At 38.5% G+C, this 11,480-nt stretch overlaps 1 long non-coding RNA gene across 1 annotated transcript in view; it reads right to left on the bottom strand.

Moving 5' to 3' along the window:
• Positions 1 to 571: 571 nt before the first annotated feature.
• The window catches only part of LOC112078968 (uncharacterized), an 11,489-nt gene continuing 580 nt past the window's right edge, over positions 572 to 11,480 (bottom strand). Inside the window, exons 4-5 of the long non-coding RNA XR_002895818.2 lie at positions 6,381 to 6,421; positions 572 to 1,399 (exon numbers count right to left, since the gene is read on the bottom strand). This is a non-coding gene — a long non-coding RNA (uncharacterized lncRNA). The remainder of the gene's footprint in view (positions 1,400 to 6,380; positions 6,422 to 11,480) is intronic.

The raw sequence follows: 11,480 nt of genomic DNA, 5'->3' as shown, positions 1-11,480 counted from the left end.
TGTATTTTTTTACTTTAGTTTATTTAATAAATATTATCTTAACATTGTTTGTTAGGGGCTTGTAAGTAAGCATTTCACGGTAAAGGTCTACACCTGTTTTAATCGGCGCATGTGACCAATACAATTTGATTTGATAGCATGGCGTCAGAATTGTAGGTAGAGTAATCTGATCCTAAATCTGTGGTTAGGGACAACTTCTATTTAAAGTATCATCCATGTCTGCAGCCAGGGAATGTAATAATGTATCACATTGTTCAGTATTACACCATTACAACACATGGAGCACTGCCATCTAGTGGACAGATTAGGATATAACACATGGAGCACTGCCATCTAGTGGACACATGGAGCACTGCCATCTATATGGACAGATCAGGATACAACACATGGAGCACTGCCATCTATTGGACAGATCAGGATACAACACATGGAGCACTGTCATCTAGTGGACAGATCAGGATACAACACATGGAGCACTGCCATCTAGTGGTTAAATCAGGATACAACACATGGAGCACTGCCATCTAGTGGACATATCAGGATACAACACGTAGAACCTCCAGGTCTTGGAAGCTTTATTTGGTAAGTTGGCAACCATACACTGGTGTTGCTCAAGATAAACACACACAATTACATTATAGAAATATCCTATTGGACATAAACAATTACAATATAAAACACATTGAAGCCTTTACAACATTCATCATGGACAGAACACTACAACTTTCCTTCTGTTAGTAGTAATGAAGCCTTTACGACATTCATCATGGACATAACACTACACCTTTCCTTCTGTTAGTAGTAATGAAGCCTTTACATCATTCATCATGGACATAACACTACAACTTTCCTTCTGTTAGTAGTAATGAAGCCTTTACAACTGATACTGTCAGCTGGTTCCAGTCAGTGGTGTCTGGATGTTTTCATGATAAACTAACTCTTGTTGTTGATAGTTCCAGTCAGTGGTGTCTGTATGTTTTCATGATAAACTAACTCTTGTTGTTGATAGTTCCAGTCAGTGGTGTCTGTATGTTCTCATGATAAACTAACTCTTGTTGTTGATAGTTCCAGTCAGTGGTGGTCCCCTGTATGTTCTCATGATAAACTAACTCTAAACTCTGTTGATGGAGGTCAAGGCTGCAGCGTCTAAAGATAAATACATGATAAACTGACTCTAACTCTGTTGTGGAAACTTCACACCTCTCTGTTGCTGATGATGTTGATGGCGGTCAAGGCTGCAGCGTCTAAAGTATAAGTGCGTTGGTGTGAAAAGGGAACGATGAGAGAAGAATACAAGAGAAAAGGAGAAGTAAAGAGATGGACTGACAGGGTTGTGGTTATTCACCGCTGCTGAGAGCATATTTTTCCATCCACCATGATGTTCTGATGAACAGGGTCACTAGGTAAAGAGAGAGGAGAGAGAGATGAGTGAGGGACAGAGGAGCTGATCAGTCTACTGCAGTGAAGACCTCCAACACCACAGGAACAGTAATACACCCCAACAGGTCTCAGTGTTTAATGTGTAGTTAGATACATTTATACACCCCAACACGGTCCTCAGTGTTTAATGTGTAGTTAGATACATTTATCACCCCAACAGCTCTCAGTGTTTAATGTTTAGTTAGATACATTTATACACCCCAACAGGCCTCAGTGTTTAATTTGTAGTTAGATATACATTTATACACCCCAACAGGTCTCAGTGTTTAAGTTGTGTAGTTGAAATACATTATACACCCAACAGTACAGGTTCAGTGTTTAATGTGTAGTTAGATACATTTATACACCCAACAGGTCTCAGTGTTTAATGTGTAGTTAGATACATTTATACACCCCAACAGGTTCAGTGTTTAACTTCCTGAGGGCAGGGGGCAGCATTTTCAATTTCGGGAAAATATGCATGCCAAAATTCAACTGCTTGCTACTCATCCCCAGAATATAAGATATGCATATTATTAGTAAATTTGAAGTTTCTAAAACTGTTTGAATCATGTCTGTGGGAATAACAGAACTTATGTAGCAGGCAAAACCCCGAGGACAAACCATTCAGAATTTGATTTTTTTGATGTCACTGTCTTTTCAATTAGGTTTTTTAAGGACACCAGTTCTAATGGACTTGCTTGCAGTTCCTACCGCTTCCACTGGATGTCACCAGTCCTTGGAAATCGGTTGAGGTTATTCCTTTGTGTAGTGAAGAAGTAGGGGCTATCGTAAATGAGGGTCACATGAAGTAAACTTTTGAGAGAGTCAAGTTACGAAAAAAGTTGCGTCAGTTTGTTTTCTTTTTGTATTGAACCAGTCATCACGTCTTCAAATTGATCGATTATTAACGTTTAAAAATCCTAACGTTGTATTACCAAAGTAGTTTGAAATGTTTTGGTCAAGTTTACATGTAACTTTTTATATATTTGTAGTGACTTGGCGAAAGTTGGAAGCTGTGTTTTTCTGGATGAAACGGTCCAAACAAATTGGACATTTTGGATATATATAGCGGAATTAATCGAACAAAAGGACCATTTGTGATGTTTATGGGACATATTTGGAGTGCCACAAAAATAATTTCGTCAAAGGGTAAGGCATGATTTATATTCATTTCTACGTTTTGTGTCGTGCTTGCAGTGTTTGAATTATGCTACTCTCTTTGTTTACAATGGTGCTATCATCAGATAATAGCATCTTATGATTTGCCGAAAAGCTTTTTTGAAATCTGAAATGTTGGCTGGATTCACAACGAGTGTAGCTTTAATTTGGTATCTTACATGTGTGATATAATGAAAGTTAGATTTTAATATCATGTTATTTGAATATGGCGCGCTGTATTTTTATCTGGCTATTGGCCGTGGGACGTTTGCGTCCCACCTGCCCAAGAGAAGTTAATGTGTAGTTTTAGATAACATTATACACCACAACATACAGTCCAATGACAATGACTGATTCAACCAGGGTGTTTGACTGGTGTTTTAAGTGTTTAGAACTCTGAATGTACATCATAGAATACGTAGGTTCCCCATAGAGACTAAAATAAGCGCTGCTGCACCAGTCAACAAAGGGGAGGAGGTGTGGGTGATGTTGGTTCACAAATAGCTCTAACCTCAACAGCCACAGATCTCCTGCTCTGAACAGCCTCTATATTTACTAATGCTGTCAGTTGTAAGGAAGTTTCATTTGGTGACTTTGGTCTTTCAGTATTCATGTTATACTGTTTAAATGTAGGCCACCAGACCAGATGCATCATGTTATAAACTGTTATAAAATGTCAGCCACCAGACCAGAGCATCATGTTATACTGTTTAAATGTCAGCCACTCGACCAGAGCATCATGTTAAACTGTTTAAATGTCAGCAACCAGAGCATCATGTTATACTTTTAATGCTCAGCTACATAGACAAGAGCTCATGGTATTACTGTTAAATGTCAGTCACCAGCCAGAGCATCATGTTATACTGATTAAATGTCAGCCACCAGAGCATTCATGTTTATACTTTTAATGTCAGCCACCAGACCAGAGCATCATGTTATACTGTTTAAAATGTCAGCCACAGACCAGAGCATCATGTTATACTGTTTAAATGTCAGCCACCAGACCAGAGCGCATCATGTTATACTGTGTTAAATGTCAGCCACCAGAGCATCATGTTATACGTTTAAATGTCAGCCACCAGAGCAATCATGTTATTAACTGTTTTAAATGTCAGCCACCAGACAGAGCATCATGTTATACTGTTTAAATGTCAGCTACCAGAGCATCATGTTATACTGTTTAAATGTCAGCCACCAGAACCAGAGCATCAGTTTACTGTTTAAAATGTCAGCCCAGACCAGAGCATCATGTTATACTGTTTAACATGTCAGCCACCAGACCAGAGCATCATGTTATACTGTTTTAAAATAGTCAGCCACCAGAGCATCATGTTATACGTTTAAATGTCAGCCACCAGAGCATCATGTTATACTGTTTAAATGTCAGCTACCAGACCAGAGCATCATGTTATACTGTTTAAATCACAGCCACCAGACCAGAGCATCATGTTATACTGTTAAAATGTCAGCTACCAGAGCATCATGTTATACTGTTTAAATGTCAGCCACCAGACCAGAGCATCATGTTATACTGTTTAAATGTCAGTCACCAGACCAGAGCATCATGTTATACTGTTTAAATGTCAGCCACCAGACCAGAGCAGCATGTTATACTGTTTAACTTCTTGTGAATAGGGGGGCGCTGTTTTCACTTTGGAAAAAATCGTGGCCAAATTGAACGGCCTCGTACTCTGTTCTAGATCATACAATATGCATATTATTATTACTATTGGATTGAAAACATTCTGAAGTTTTAAAATTGTTTGAATTATATCTGTGGTTGAAGGTTGAATGGGGTGTCTAGCTTGATGTGAGGCCGACTAAGAGCTTTTGGAGTGGCAGGTCCGGTATTTTGTCAGTTTTCGACGGCGCGCGGGGGAACTCGGCATTGTCTTCTGAAAAGCGTTCGGTATACACGGCGAATTGCTCCGGCTCTGATTTTATTTGATACATATGAGAAAAACATCATAAAGTAGGATTTTTCAACCGAGTTTGATCAGTTTATTCAATGTTTATTGGGAATTTTGGAATTTTTCGTTCCATGCGTCAAGAGATGATGGACACGTGAGCTCGACACGTGAGCTCGACAAGTTGCTAATTAGACAGAAGAAATGGACTTTCTAAAACCAAACAACGATTTTTTTTCTGGACCTAGGACTCCTTGCACAGCATTCTGATGGAAGAACAGCAAAAGTAAGACAACATTTATGATGTTATTTCGTAATTCTGTGTAATATGTTGACTCCAACACCGCGGAGAATAGGTGAGCGCTGTCTCACAATAACGCATGCTGTATGTTGTGGTAAAGTTATTTTTTAAAATCTAACACAGCGGTTGCATTAAGAACCAGTGTATCTTTCATTTGCTGTACAACATGTATTTTTTAGCAAAGTTTATGATGAGTTCTTTGGTCAGATTAGGTGACTGTCCAAAATATCTCCGGAGATTTTGGTGAATTGATGCTACGTATTCACAATGTATAACCACGATTTGCAGCTCTAAATATGCACATTTTCTAACAAAACATAAATGTATTGTATAACATGATGTTATAAGACTGTCATCTGATGAAGTTGTCCAAAGGTTAGTGATTAATTTTATATCTATTGCTGGTTTTTGCGAAAGCTATGTTTGCGGTGGATAAATGGCGTTGTGTGTTTGGCTATTGTGATGAGCTAATATAATTCTATATTTTGTTTTCGCTGTAAAACGCTTAAAAAATCTGAAATATTGGCTGGATTCACAAGATGTTTATCTTTCATTTGCTGTAAACCATGTCTTTTTCATGAATGTTTTATGATGAGTATTTATGTATTTCACGTTGCTCTCTGTAATTATTCTGGCTGCTTTGGTGCTATTTGTGATGGTAGCTGCAATGTAGAACCAGGATTTGTAGCTATAAAAATGCACATTTTCGAACAAAACATAAATGTATTGTATAACATGATGCTATAAGATTGTCATCTGATGAAGTTGTTCAAGGTTAGTGATTCATTTTATCTCTATTTGTGGGTTTTGTGAAAGCTACCTATGCGGTGGAAACATGGTGAAAATATGCGGTTGTGTGTTTGGCTATTGTGGTTAGCTAATAGAAATACATATTGTGTTTTCGCTGTAAAACATTTTAAAAATCGGAAATGATGGCTGGATTCACAAGCTGTTTATCTTTCATTTGCTGTATTGGACTTGTGATTTCATGAACATTATATTATATGACATCCCTGTCGCGTTAGACTAGGCTATGCTAGTCAGCTTTTTTGATGAGGATGCTCCCGGATCCGGGATGGGTAGCAATGAAAGGTTAATTACTTGTTACTTTTATCTCGTATTCTTTCCGTATTTTCTTGAAACTGCACTGTTGGATAGGGACTCGTAAGAAACCATTTCACTGTCAGGTTATATTCGGCACATGTGACTAATAGAATTTGACTTGTTTGACCTCAGTCTGTACATTAGGGTTAGTGATACAGTGATCTGGTCCTACCCCAGTCTGTACATTAGGGTGAGTGATACAGTGATCTGGTCCTACCCCAGTCTGTACATTAGGGTGAGTGATACAGTGATCTGGACCTACCTCAGTCTGTATATTAGGGTTAGTGATACAGTGATCTGGACCTACCTCAGTCTGTACATTAGGGTTAGTGATACAGTGATCTGGACCTACCTCAGTCTGTAACATTAGGGTTAGTGATACAGTGATCTGGACCTACCTCAGTCTGTACATTAGGGTTAGTGATACAGTGATCTGGACCTACCTCAGTCTGTACATTAGGGTTAGTGATACAGTGATCTGGACCTACCTCTCTGTACATTACTTCCCCGGATCCAGATACAGCTCTACCTATAGGACACATAGATTTAATTAGTTAAACTGGCAATATGTTATTTTTGGGGCGACCTGACAAAATTCACATAGAAAAGTGTGTTATAGATCTGTAATTCTACTGTAAAGCATGTCTAAGTCGCATTAGATCTGTTCTATGTGAGCAATGCTATACGTTCCCTTATGTTTTGTTGTTGCATCTTTTAGAAACAGCTGAAACAACAATATTATTGGTTGTAGAAAATATATTTCACAGTGGTTTTGATGGTACAATGATTCTCTACACTATGCACAGAAACTGATGGGTGGTGCTGAGCCCTCTGGCACAAAATGGCTGCCATGATCTCTACTTTTCATCATCATCATTGAGCCTGACCTGTCTGTCTGTCTGTCTGTCTGTCTGTCTGTCTGTCTGTCTGTCTGTCTGTCTGTCTGTCTGTCTGTCTGTCTGTCTGTCTGTCTGTCTGTCTGGTGTTCTGTTGTGTCTGTCTGTCTGTCACTGCTGAGTAGACAGCTCTGGAACGACCTTCTGACCTGTATCTCTTGTCTGTCTGTCTTCACTGCTGAGTAGACAGGTCTGGAACGACGTTCTCTGAAAGAAACACATAACACGTTTACAACTAGTGACATGTTAAAACACTAAAACATATTATTATACTTCAGAAAGATGAGGGAGTGTTGTTGGTCTCTCCCTTTTCCTACCTCCTCTGTTGTGTTGTCTCTTCTCTGTGTGGTTGAGTCAGCATAGGTCAACATCACCTGGAACTAAACACAGGAGAGAGAGAGGATATTAACACAGACTGGACCAGATCACCTGGAACTAAACACAGGAGAGAGAGAGGATATAACACAGACTGCGACCAGATACACCTGGAACTAAACACAGGAGAGAGAGAGGACATTAACACAGACTGGACCAGATCCACTGAAACAAACCAGGAGACAAGAGGATATTATTCATGTTGAACCTCTTCGCCATACTGTGAAAGTGTTCTGAATTCTCGGATGGACTGACGTTCCCAATGTTAAAACTGCCTGTTACTCAGCCCAGGAAGATAGGATAATGCACTATCATTTGTAGATTTGGATAAAGAAAACAACTCTGAAGTTCAACAAACTGTTAAAATAATGTATGTGGAGTAAAACAGAAACTGATTTGTCAGCCAAAAACCCTAGGAAAATCCATCAGGCGGATTTTTTTTTGGCAAGGACACAGCCATCTTTCCATTAAGTCTTTGTCTCCTGTTAAGTAATTAGACCCAGCTTGCAGTACCTTTGGCCTCCACTAGATGTCAAAGTCTGAACAAGTTTCAAGGACTGTGTTTTTTGAAAAATGAAGAAGTTGTAAAGAAATTCCAAAGGAAGCACTATTGATTAGGCGCTCTTCGTTCCTTGTCCTTTTCTAGTTTAACTTCTCCAGTTGAAAAAGTTTATCGCTTTATTTAGATATTAGGACGCAACCTACACGATTATTAGAAAACATCGTTTGACTTGTAGGACGAAACTTTACTGGCTAAACCATTGGCATTCGTTTGTACGCATGTTGACGGAGTAAGTTACTGAATCCAGCCCGCCAATTTTAAATGGAACATTTCTTGATATCAAAAAGGACTTAGTCGTAACAAAAACGACCAGATCATGTGTTAAGCTCGGATCCTGGATTGCAAACAATGAATGATCTTAGTTAAGTGATTTATTTTATCGCAATTTTGATTTTGTGACGCCTGTGCTGCGTTTGAAAAAGTATTTGGTCGTCGGGCGCCTGTCCTCAGATAATCGTTATGGTATGCTTTCACCGTGTACGCATTTTTGAAATCTGACAATGCAGTTGGATTACCAAATGATCTGCTAGCGTCCCACCATCCCAAACAGGTTTAACTTCTTTGGTGCTGCAGGGGCAGTATTGAGTAACTTGGATGAAATCGGTGCCCATTTCAAGAACGGCCTCGTACTCAATTCTTGGCTCGCTAACAATATGCAATATTATTATTACTATCTGGATAGAAAACACTCTCTAAGTTTCTAAAACCGTTTTGGTAATATATCTGTGAGTAAAACAGAACTCATTTTGCAGCAAACTTTCCTGTCAGAAAGGTGGAAAAAATCTGAAATCGATGCTCTGCTTCTAGCGGCCCTGCCTGATAAATGTGTTGATATGTATTAGTATACAGTGCATCCCCTCGCCACTCGCGGTGCACTTATCGCGATTCGCTATTTCGCGGTATTCCATAATGCATTTTTTTTTTTTTTTTGGTGCATTGTGCTCTGCTTCTTGATTCGCTAAAAACTCACTCCCGCTTCTTGATATCAAAACATGCTACGAATTGTGCTATCATTTTGTCGTCCGTCAGTTATGGTACGTACTATGAAAACAGCTTGCAAATTTAACATTAAGTTGGCCAAATTATCTTGCTAATTTCGAACATCTCCTTAAAACCCATAATCTACGAAACGGCCTACATGTGAGTTCACTTATTTTGGCTATATCATCTCAATAGTTGCTAATTGTAAAAAAAAAAAAAAGATCTATTGCGCCGATTTCACTTTATCGCGGTGTCATTTTCGGAACGTAACCCCCCGATAAACGAGGAGATTTACTGTACATCCACGTCCATACGCCTTTCCACGTAGATGTCAATATAGCCAGGTGAGAGAAGAAATGAGTGTTATAGCTTGAACTGACGGTCGAATAAGAGCTCTGGCATGACGAGACACAAATTTCCGTTTCAGAAGACGCGATGAGGAACCGTGGGATTCTTCTGAAAAGCTGTCGGTTATAGACGGCAAACTATCTCCGGGCTTTGATTTTATTTGAAATATGTGACAATATCATCGTTAAAGTAATGTTTTCAATATAGTTTAAATCAGATTAATTGAATTTTTTTCGGGAGTTTTGCCGTGTTCCGTTCTCTGAGTCGTTGACGATGGAGAGCTTCGCGCCACTTGTCTAGTTTTGCTTGCTAAATCGAGAGGGAAAAAGGCCTTTTCTAAAACCAAAACATACAGTTGTTCCCGACAAAGGACCCCTTGCTTTACAACATTCTGATGGAAGATCATTACAAAAGTAGGAACCTTATATGTTCATTTATGATGTTCTATTACCAGTACCTGTGTGTTATATGTTATACAGTATTACAGTACCTGTGTGTTATAGTGTAGTACAGTATTACAGTACCTGTGGTGTTATAGGTTATACAGTATTACAGTACCTGTGTTTATAGTGTTATACAGTATACATACCTGTGTGTTATAGTTGTTATACAGTATTACAGTACCTGTGGTGTTATAGTGTTGTACAGTATTACAGTACCTGTGGTTGTATAGTGTTATACAGTATTACAGTACCTGTGGTGTTATAGTGCTTTATACATACGTATATTGACTACAGTACCTGTGGTGTTTATAGTGTTATACAGTATTACAGTACCTGTGGTGTTATAGTGTTATACAGTATTACAGTACCTGTGGTGTTATAGTGTTATACAGTATACAGTACCTGTGGTGTTATAGTGTTTATACAGTACTACAGTACCGTGGTGTATGTTAGATTAGTACTGTGGGATGTTATACAGTATTACAGTACCTGTGGTGTTATAGTGTTATACAGTATTACAGTACCTGTGGTGTTATAGTTTAGTACAGTATTACAGTACCTGTGGTGTTATAGTGTTATACAGTATTACATACCTGTGGTGTTATAGTGTTATACAGTATTACAGTACCTGTGGTGTTATAGTGGTTATACAGTATACGATACCTGTGGTGTTATAGTGTTATACAGTACTACAGTACCTGTGGTGTTTATAGTGTTATACGGTAATTACAGTACCTGTGGTGTTATAGTGTTATACAGTATTACAGTACCTGTGGTGTTATAAGTGTTATACAGTATTACAGTACCTGTGGTGTTATAGTGTTATACAAGTATTACAAGTACCTGGTGGTGTTATAGTGGTTATACAGTATTACAGTACCTGTGGTGTTATAGTGTTATACAGTATTAACAGTACCATGTGGTTGTTATAGTGTTATACAGTATTACAGTACCTGTGGTGTTATAGTGTTATTACAGTATTACAGTACCTGTGGTGTTGAGGTCTTCACTGCCAGAGGAGACTGGATCAGCTCCTGCGAGACTTCTCTGGAGGAGACGAGACAACGGTTAAAACATAAAGAACAGTGTACTGTGTGTGGTGTTGTGTGTGTGTGTGTGTGTGTGTGTGTGTGTGTTGTGTGTGTGTGTGTGTGATGTGTGTGTTGTGTGTGTGTGTGTGGTGTGTGTGTGTGTTGTATGGTACCTCTCTTCCCTGGGTTCTGGTCCTGTATGATTCTAAACGTCAGGATACGAACATCTCTGGTTCACTGCCTACATCTTTGTTCCTCTTGCAAACAGGACCAGTAGAATGCATCAGAAGATGGAGAGAGCAGCCACCAACCAGGAGACAGACAGAGGAAGGAATAGTAATGGTGTAGAGAGGAGGATTGAGGCAGAGCCTCCATCTTGAAACAAACCAGAGAAAACAACACAGAAAATGTTATAATCCAAACTGTTTAATATTTAATATTTTAATTTAATATAATCTAGTATATATCTTAGAGATTTTAGACTTCGCGAAAGGATTCAAACCTCTTGACTTTTTTAACAGTAACGCAAAACTCACCCCAATAAAAAACAAACCAAACATGTGCGTGTATAGTATTATGTTGTTATATTACAGACCTTTGGTGTTATAGTATAATGTTATATTACGTACTGTGGTGTTATAGTATAATTGTTGTTATATTAGGTACCTGTGGTGTTATAGTATAAGTTGTTATATTACAGTACCTGTGGTGGGGTTATAGTATAATGTGTTATATTTTACATGACCTGTGGTGGTATTATATAATGTTGTTATATTATCAGTAACCTGTGGTGTTATAGATATAATGTTGTTATAATTACAGTACCTGTGGTGTATAGTATAATTTCGTTATATTAGAGTATGCTGTGTTATAGTATAATGTTGTTATATTACAGTACCTGCGGTGTTATAGTATAATGTTGTTATATTACAGCTAACTGGTGGTGTTATAG

The sequence above is a fragment of the Salvelinus sp. IW2-2015 genome, unplaced genomic scaffold, assembly GCF_002910315.2.
Source record: "Salvelinus sp. IW2-2015 unplaced genomic scaffold, ASM291031v2 Un_scaffold6601, whole genome shotgun sequence".
In the NCBI taxonomy this organism is placed as follows: Eukaryota; Metazoa; Chordata; class Actinopteri; order Salmoniformes; family Salmonidae; genus Salvelinus; species Salvelinus sp. IW2-2015.
The sequence above is the reverse complement of the archived record's forward strand: the minus strand, read 5'-3'. Positions and strand labels throughout refer to the sequence as shown.